The sequence below is a fragment of the Uloborus diversus genome, unplaced genomic scaffold, assembly GCF_026930045.1.
Source record: "Uloborus diversus isolate 005 unplaced genomic scaffold, Udiv.v.3.1 scaffold_22, whole genome shotgun sequence".
In the NCBI taxonomy this organism is placed as follows: Eukaryota; Metazoa; Arthropoda; class Arachnida; order Araneae; family Uloboridae; genus Uloborus; species Uloborus diversus.
In genome coordinates, this window is record NW_026558373.1 from 694680 (window position 1) to 703626 (window position 8947).

Genomic DNA, 8947 nt, shown 5'->3' on the forward strand with positions numbered 1-8947 from the left:
TTCTAGTCCCAGTCGGAACGGAAAACGTCGATGTGTTTTTTATTTTTCGAATTCGAATTTTTTTTTTCTCTTTAAATTCCTTCCTTTTGCGAACATGGATTATTTGCGTAGGGAAGAAAATTCTATGTCAGTTTAATTATTCAACCCGTAGACTTCGAAGTATTTAAATCAGTTATAACCGAGGTGCATTTTTTGTTTTTATTATGCTTAAGACTCCGACCGACACAGCTCCTATAGCCCGATGGCTAGAGCGCTCGGCTTCCGAACCAGTGGGCCTGGGTTCGCATCCCTGTCGGAAAGAAAATTGTCGATGTGTTTTAGATTTTACGATTTTTTTTTTCTTTTTAAATTCCTTCCTTTTGCGAACACGGATTATTTGCGTAGGGAAGAAAATTCTATGTCAGTTTAATTATTCGACCCGTAGACTTCGAAGTATTTAAATCAGTTATAACCGATGTGCATTTTTTTTTATTTATGCTTATGACTCCGACCGACACAGCTCCGATAGCCCAATGGCTAGAGCGCTCGACTTCCGATCTAGTGGGCCTGGGTTCGAGTCCCAGTCGGAACGGAAAACGTCGATGTGTTTTTTATTTTTCGAATTCGATTTTTTTTTCTCTTTAAATTCCTTCCTTTTGCGAACATGTGTTATTTGCGTAGGGAAGAAAATTCTATGTCAGTTTAATTATTCGACCCGTAGACTTCGAAGTATTTAAATCCGTTATAACCGAGGTGCATTTTTTGTTTTTATTATGCTTAAGACTCCGACCGACACAGCTCCTATAGCCCGATGGCTAGAGAACTCGGCTTCCGAACCAGTGGGCCTGGGTTCTAATCCCTGTCGGAAAGAAAATTGTCAATGTGTTTTTGATTTTACGATTTTTTTTTCTTTTTAAATTCCTTCCTTTTGCGAACATGGATTATTTGCGTAGGGAAGAAAATTCTATGTCAGTTTAATTATTCGACCCGTAGAGTTCGAAGTATTTAAATCAGTTTTAACCGAGGTGCATTTTTTGTTTTTATTATGTTTAAGACTCCGACCGACACAGCTCCGCTAGCCCAATGGCTAGAGCGCTCGGCATCCGAGCCAGTGGGCCTGGGTTCGAGTCCCTGACGGAGCGAAAATCGTCGATGTGTTTTTGATTTCTCGAAACTGAAAATTCTTTTTTTTTTCTTTTTAAATTCCTTCCTTTTGCGAACATGGATTATTTGCGTAGGGAAGAAAATTCTATGTCAGTTTAATTATTCGACCCGTAGACTTCGAAGTATTTAAATCAGTTTTAACCGAGGTGCATTTTTTGTTTTTATTATGCTTAAGACTCCGACCGACATAGTTCCGATAGCCCAATGGCTAGAGCGCTCGGCTTCCGAACCAGTCGGCCTGGGTTCGAATCCCTGTCGGAACGAAAATCGTCGATGTGTTTTTGATTTTACGAATATTTTTTTCTTTTTAAATTCCTTCCTTTTGCGAACATGGATTATTTGCGTAGGGAAGAAAATTCTATGTCAGTTTATTTATTCGACCCGTAGACTTCGAAGTATTTAAATCAGTTATAACCGAGGTGCATTTTTTGTTTTTATTATGCTTAAGACTCCGACCGACACAGCTCCTATAGCCGAATGGCTAAATCGCTCGGCTTCAGAGCCAGTGGGCCTGGGTTCGAGTCCCTGTCGGAACGAAAATCGTCGATGTGTTTTTAATTTTTCGATTTTTTTTTTCTCTTTAAATTCCTTCCTTTTGCGAACATGGATTATTTGCGTAGGGAAGAAAATTCTATGTCAGTTTAATTATTCGACCCGTAGACTTCGAAGTATTTAAATCAGTTATAACCGATGTGCATTTTTTGTTTGTATTATGCTTAAGACTCCTATCGCCACAGCTCCGATAGCCCAATGGCTAGAGCGCTCGACTTCCGATCTAGTGGGCCTGGGTTCGAGTCCCAGTCGGAACGAAAAACGTCGTTGTGTTTTTTATTTTTCGAATTTTTTTTTCTCTTTAAATTCCTTCCTTTTGTGAACATGGATTATTTTCGTAGGGAAGAAAATTCTATGTCAGTTTAATTATTCGACCCGTAGACTTCGAAGTATTTAAATCAGTTATAACCGAGGTGCATTTTTTGTTTTTATTATGCTTAAGACTCCGACCGACACAGCTCCTATAGCCCAATGGCTAGAGCGTTCGGCTTCCGAACCAGTAGGCCTGGGTTCGAATACCTGTCGGAAAGAAAATCGTCGATGTGTTTTTGATTTTACGAACTTTTTTTTTCTCTTTAAATTCCTTCCTTTTGCGAACATGGATTATTTGCGTAGGGAAGAAAATTCTATGTCAGTTTAATTATTCGACCCGTAGACTTCGAAGTATTTAAATCAGTTATAACCGATGTGCATTTTTTGTTTTTATTATGCTTAAGACTCCGACCGACACAGCTCCGATAGCCCAATGGCTAGAGCGCTCGACTTCCGATCTAGTGGGCCTGGGTTCGAGTCCCAGTCGGAACGGAAAACGTCGATGTGTTTTTTATTTTTCGAATTCGATTTTTTTTTTCTCTTTAAATTCCTTCCTTTTGCGAACATGTATTATTTGCGTAGGGAAGAAAATTCTATGTCAGTTTAATTATTCGACCCGTAGACTTCGAAGTATTTAAATCCGTTATAACCGAGGTGCATTTTTTGTTTTTATTATGCTTAAGACTCCGACCGACACAGCTCCTATAGCCCGATGGCTAGAGCGCTCGGCTTCCGAACCAGTGGGCCTGGGTTCGAATCCCTGTCGGAAAGAAAATTGTCAATGTGTTTTTGATTTTACGATTTTTTTTTCTTTTTAAATTCCTTCCTTTTGCGAACATGGATTATTTGCGTAGGGAAGAAAATTCTATGTCAGTTTAATTATTCGACCCGTAGAGTTCGAAGTATTTAAATCAGTTTTAACCGAGGTGCATTTTTTGTTTTTATTATGTTTAAGACTCCGACCGACACAGCTCCGCTAGCCCAATGGCTAGAGCGCTCGGCATCCGAGCCAGTGGGCCTGGGTTCGAGTCCCTGTCGGAGCGAAAATCGTCGATGTGTTTTTGATTTCTCGAAACTGAAAATTCTTTTTTTTTTCTTTTTAAATTCCTTCCTTTTGCGAACATGGATTATTTGCGTAGGGAAGAAAATTCTATGTCAGTTTAATTATTCGACCCGTAGACTTCGAAGTATTTAAATCAGTTTTAACCGAGGTGCATTTTTTGTTTTTATTATGCTTAAGACTCCGACCGACATAGTTCCGATAGCCCAATGGCTAGAGCGCTCGGCTTCCGAACCAGTCGGCCTGGGTTCGAATCCCTGTCGGAACGAAAATCGTCGATGTGTTTTTGATTTTACGAATTGTTTTTTCTTTTTAAATTCCTTCCTTTTGCGAACATGGATTATTTGCGTAGGGAAGAAAATTCTATGTCAGTTTATTTATTCGACCCGTAGACTTCGAAGTATTTAAATCAGTTATAACCGAGGTGCATTTTTTGTTTTTATTATGCTTAAGACTCCGACCGACACAGCTCCTATAGCCCAATGGCTAGAGCGTTCGGCTTCCGAACCAGTAGGCCTGGGTTCGAATACCTGTCGGAAAGAAAATCGTCGATGTGTTTTTGATTTTACGAACTTTTTTTTTCTCTTTAAATTCCTTCCTTTTGCGAACATGGATTATTTGCGTAGGGAAGAAAATTCTATGTCAGTTTAATTATTCGACCCGTAGACTTCGAAGTATTTAAATCAGTTATAACCGATGTGCATTTTTTGTTTTTATTATGCTTAAGACTCCGACCGACACAGCTCCGATAGCCCAATGGCTAGAGCGCTCGACTTCCGAACCAGAGGGCCTTGGTTCGAATCCCTGTCGGAACGAAAATCGTCGATGTGTTTTTGATTTTACGATTTTTTTTTTCTTTTTAAATTCCTTCCTTTTGCGAACTTGGATAATTTGCGTAGGGAAGAAAATTCTATGTCAGTTTAATTATTCGACACGTAGACTTCGAAGTATTTAAATCAGTTATAACCGAGGTGCATTTTTTGTTTTTATTATGCTTAAGACTCCGACCGACACAGCTTCTATAGCCCATTGGCTAGATCGCTCGGCTTCAGAGCAAGTGGGCCTGGGTTCGAGTCCCTGTCGGAAAGAAATTCGTCGATGTGTTTTTAATTTTTCGAACTTTTTTTTTCTCTTTAAATTCCTTCCTTTTCCGAACATGGATTATTTGCGTAGGGAAGAAAATTCTATGTCAGTTTAATTATTCGACCCGTAGACTTCGAAGTATTTAAATCAGTTTTAACCGAGGTGCATTTTTTGTTTTTATTATGTTTAAGACTCCGACCGACACAGCTCCGCTAGCCCAATGGCTAGAGCGCTCGGCATCCGAGCCAGTGGGCCTGGGTTCGAGTCCCTGACGGAGCGAAAATCGTCGATGTGTTTTTGATTTCTCGAAACTGAAAATTCTTTTTTTTTTCTTTTTAAATTCCTTCCTTTTGCGAACATGGATTATTTGCGTAGGGAAGAAAATTCTATGTCAGTTTAATTATTCGACCCGTAGACTTCGAAGTATTTAAATCAGTTTTAACCGAGGTGCATTTTTTGTTTTTACTATGCTTAAGACTCCGACCGACATAGTTCCGATAGCCGAATGGCTAGAGCGCTCGGCTTCCGAACCAGTGGGCCTGGGTTCTAATCCCTGTCGGATAGAAAATTGTCAATGTGTTTTTGATTTTACGATTTTTTTTCTTTTTAAATTCCTTCCTTTTGCGAACATGGATTATTTGCGTAGGGAAGAAAATTCTATGTCAGTTTAATTATTCGACCCGTAGAGTTCGAAGTATTTAAATCAGTTTTAACCGAGGTGCATTTTTTGTTTTTATTATGTTTAAGACTCCGACCGACACAGCTCCGCTAGCCCAATGGCTAGAGCGCTCGGCATCCGAGCCAGTGGGCCTGGGTTCGAGTCCCTGACGGAGCGAAAATCGTCGATGTGTTTTTGATTTCTCGAAACTGAAAATTCTTTTTTTTTTCTTTTTAAATTCCTTCCTTTTGCGAACATGGATTATTTGCGTAGGGAAGAAAATTCTATGTCAGTTTAATTATTCGACCCGTAGACTTCGAAGTATTTAAATCAGTTTTAACCGAGGTGCATTTTTTGTTTTTATTATGCTTAAGACTCCGACCGACATAGTTCCGATAGCCCAATGGCTAGAGCGCTCGGCTTCCGAACCAGTCGGCCTGGGTTCGAATCCCTGTCGGAACGAAAATCGTCGATGTGTTTTTGATTTTACGAATATTTTTTTCTTTTTAAATTCCTTCCTTTTGCGAACATGGATTATTTGCGTAGGGAAGAAAATTCTATGTCAGTTTATTTATTCGACCCGTAGACTTCGAAGTATTTAAATCAGTTATAACCGAGGTGCATTTTTTGTTTTTATTATGCTTAAGACTCCGACCGACACAGCTCCTATACCCGAATGGCTAAATCGCTCGGCTTCAGAGCCAGTGGGCCTGGGTTCGAGTCCCTGTCGGAACGAAAATCGTCGATGTGTTTTTAATTTTTCGATTTTTTTTTTCTCTTTAAATTCCTTCCTTTTGCGAACATGGATTATTTGCGTAGGGAAGAAAATTCTATGTCAGTTTAATTATTCGACCCGTAGACTTCGAAGTATTTAAATCAGTTATAACCGATGTGCATTTTTTGTTTGTATTATGCTTAAGACTCCTATCGCCACAGCTCCGATAGCCCAATGGCTAGAGCGCTCGACTTCCGATCTAGTGGGCCTGGGTTCGAGTCCCAGTCGGAACGAAAAACGTCGTTGTGTTTTTTATTTTTCGAATTTTTTTTTCTCTTTAAATTCCTTCCTTTTGTGAACATGGATTATTTTCGTAGGGAAGAAAATTCTATGTCAGTTTAATTATTCGACCCGTAGACTTCGAAGTATTTAAATCAGTTATAACCGAGGTGCATTTTTTGTTTTTATTATGCTTAAGACTCCGACCGACACAGCTCCTATAGCCCAATGGCTAGAGCGTTCGGCTTCCGAACCAGTAGGCCTGGGTTCGAATACCTGTCGGAAAGAAAATCGTCGATGTGTTTTTGATTTTACGAACTTTTTTTTTCTCTTTAAATTCCTTCCTTTTGCGAACATGGATTATTTGCGTAGGGAAGAAAATTCTATGTCAGTTTAATTATTCGACCCGTAGACTTCGAAGTATTTAAATCAGTTATAACCGATGTGCATTTTTTGTTTTTATTATGCTTAAGACTCCGACCGACACAGCTCCGATAGCCCAATGGCTAGAGCGCTCGACTTCCGATCTAGTGGGCCTGGGTTCGAGTCCCAGTCGGAACGGAAAACGTCGATGTGTTTTTTATTTTTCGAATTCGATTTTTTTTTTCTCTTTAAATTCCTTCCTTTTGCGAACATGTATTATTTGCGTAGGGAAGAAAATTCTATGTCAGTTTAATTATTCGACCCGTAGACTTCGAAGTATTTAAATCCGTTATAACCGAGGTGCATTTTTTGTTTTTATTATGCTTAAGACTCCGACCGACACAGCTCCTATAGCCCGATGGCTAGAGCGCTCGGCTTCCGAACCAGTGGGCCTGGGTTCGAATCCCTGTCGGAAAGAAAATTGTCAATGTGTTTTTGATTTTACGATTTTTTTTTCTTTTTAAATTCCTTCCTTTTGCGAACATGGATTATTTGCGTAGGGAAGAAAATTCTATGTCAGTTTAATTATTCGACCCGTAGAGTTCGAAGTATTTAAATCAGTTTTAACCGAGGTGCATTTTTTGTTTTTATTATGTTTAAGACTCCGACCGACACAGCTCCGCTAGCCCAATGGCTAGAGCGCTCGGCATCCGAGCCAGTGGGCCTGGGTTCGAGTCCCTGTCGGAGCGAAAATCGTCGATGTGTTTTTGATTTCTCGAAACTGAAAATTCTTTTTTTTTTCTTTTTAAATTCCTTCCTTTTGCGAACATGGATTATTTGCGTAGGGAAGAAAATTCTATGTCAGTTTAATTATTCGACCCGTAGACTTCGAAGTATTTAAATCAGTTTTAACCGAGGTGCATTTTTTGTTTTTATTATGCTTAAGACTCCGACCGACATAGTTCCGATAGCCCAATGGCTAGAGCGCTCGGCTTCCGAACCAGTCGGCCTGGGTTCGAATCCCTGTCGGAACGAAAATCGTCGATGTGTTTTTGATTTTACGAATTTTTTTTTCTTTTTAAATTCCTTCCTTTTGCGAACATGGATTATTTGCGTAGGGAAGAAAATTCTATGTCAGTTTATTTATTCGACCCGTAGACTTCGAAGTATTTAAATCAGTTATAACCGAGGTGCATTTTTTGTTTTTATTATGCTTAAGACTCCGACCGACACAGCTCCTATAGCCCAATGGCTAGAGCGTTCGGCTTCCGAACCAGTAGGCCTGGGTTCGAATACCTGTCGGAAAGAAAATCGTCGATGTGTTTTTGATTTTACGAACTTTTTTTTTCTCTTTAAATTCCTTCCTTTTGCGAACATGGATTATTTGCGTAGGGAAGAAAATTCTATGTCAGTTTAATTATTCGACCCGTAGACTTCGAAGTATTTAAATCAGTTATAACCGATGTGCATTTTTTGTTTTTATTATGCTTAAGACTCCGACCGACACAGCTCCGATAGCCCAATGGCTAGAGCGCTCGACTTCCGAACCAGAGGGCCTGGGTTCGAATCCCTGTCGGAACGAAAATCGTCGATGTGTTTTTGATTTTACGATTTTTTTTTTCTTTTTAAATTCCTTCCTTTTGCGAACTTGGATAATTTGCGTAGGGAAGAAAATTCTATGTCAGTTTAATTATTCGACCCGTAGACTTCGAAGTATTTAAATCAGTTTTAACCGAGGTGCATTTTTTGTTTTTATTATGTTTAAGACTCCGACCGACACAGCTCCGCTAGCCCAATGGCTAGAGCGCTCGGCATCCGAGCCAGTGGGCCTGGGTTCGAGTCCCTGTCGGAGCGAAAATCGTCGATGTGTTTTTGATTTCTCGAAACTGAAAATTCTTTTTTTTTTCTTTTTAAATTCCTTCCTTTTGCGAACATGGATTATTTGCGTAAGGAAGAAAATTCTATGTCAGTTTAATTATTCGACCCGTAGACTTCGTAGTATTTAAATCAGTTTTAACCGAGGTGCATTTTTTGTTTTTACTATGCTTAAGACTCCGACCGACATAGTTCCGATAGCCGAATGGCTAGAGCGCTCGGCTTCCGAACCAGTGGGCCTGGGTTCGAATCCCTGTCGGAACGAAAATCGTCGATGTGTTTTTGATTTTACGAATTTTTTTTTCTTTTTAAATTCCTTTCTTTTGCGAACATGGATTATTTGCGTAGGGAAGAAAATTCTATGTCAGTTTAATTATTCGACCCGTAGACTTCGAAGTATTTAAATCAGTTATAACCGAGGTGCATTTTTTGATTTTATTATGCTTAAGACTCCGACCGGCACAGCTCCTATAGCCGAATGGCTAAATCGCTCGGCTTTAGAGCCAGTGGGCCTGGGTTCGAGTCCCTGTCGGAACGAAAATCGTCGATGTGTTTTTAATTAATCGAATTTTTTTTTCTCTTTAAATTCCTTCCTTTTGCGAACATGGATTATTTGCGTAGGGAAGAAAATTCTATGTCAGTTTAATTATTCGACCCGTAGACTTCGAAGTATTTTAATCAGTTACAACCGATGTGCATTTTTTGTTTTTATTATGCTTAAGACTCCTACCGACACAGCTCCGATAGCCCAATGGCTAGAGCGCTCGACTTCCGAGCCAGTGGGCCTGGGTTCGAGTCCCAGTCGGAACGAAAAACGTCGATGTGTTTTTGATTTCTCGAAACTGAAAATTCTTTTTTTTTTCTTTTTAAATTCCTTCCTTTTGCGAACATGGATTATTTGCGTAGG

At 39.6% G+C, this 8947-nt stretch overlaps 5 non-coding genes across 5 annotated transcripts; all 5 read left to right on the forward strand.

Moving 5' to 3' along the window:
* Positions 1-498: 498 nt before the first annotated feature.
* Positions 499-571, forward strand: Trnag-ucc (transfer RNA glycine (anticodon UCC)). The gene has a single exon. It is a non-coding gene; the product is annotated as a tRNA-Gly (tRNA).
* A 1308-nt stretch (positions 572-1879) lies between these two features.
* Trnag-ucc (transfer RNA glycine (anticodon UCC)) lies at positions 1880-1952 on the forward strand. The gene has a single exon. It is a non-coding gene; the product is annotated as a tRNA-Gly (tRNA).
* A 474-nt stretch (positions 1953-2426) lies between these two features.
* Trnag-ucc (transfer RNA glycine (anticodon UCC)) lies at positions 2427-2499 on the forward strand. Its single transcript has one exon. It is a non-coding gene; the product is annotated as a tRNA-Gly (tRNA).
* A 3244-nt stretch (positions 2500-5743) lies between these two features.
* Positions 5744-5816, forward strand: Trnag-ucc (transfer RNA glycine (anticodon UCC)). Its single transcript has one exon. It is a non-coding gene; the product is annotated as a tRNA-Gly (tRNA).
* Positions 5817-6290: 474 nt separating this feature from the next.
* Trnag-ucc (transfer RNA glycine (anticodon UCC)) lies at positions 6291-6363 on the forward strand. The gene has a single exon. It is a non-coding gene; the product is annotated as a tRNA-Gly (tRNA).
* The last annotated feature ends 2584 nt before the right edge of the window (positions 6364-8947 follow it).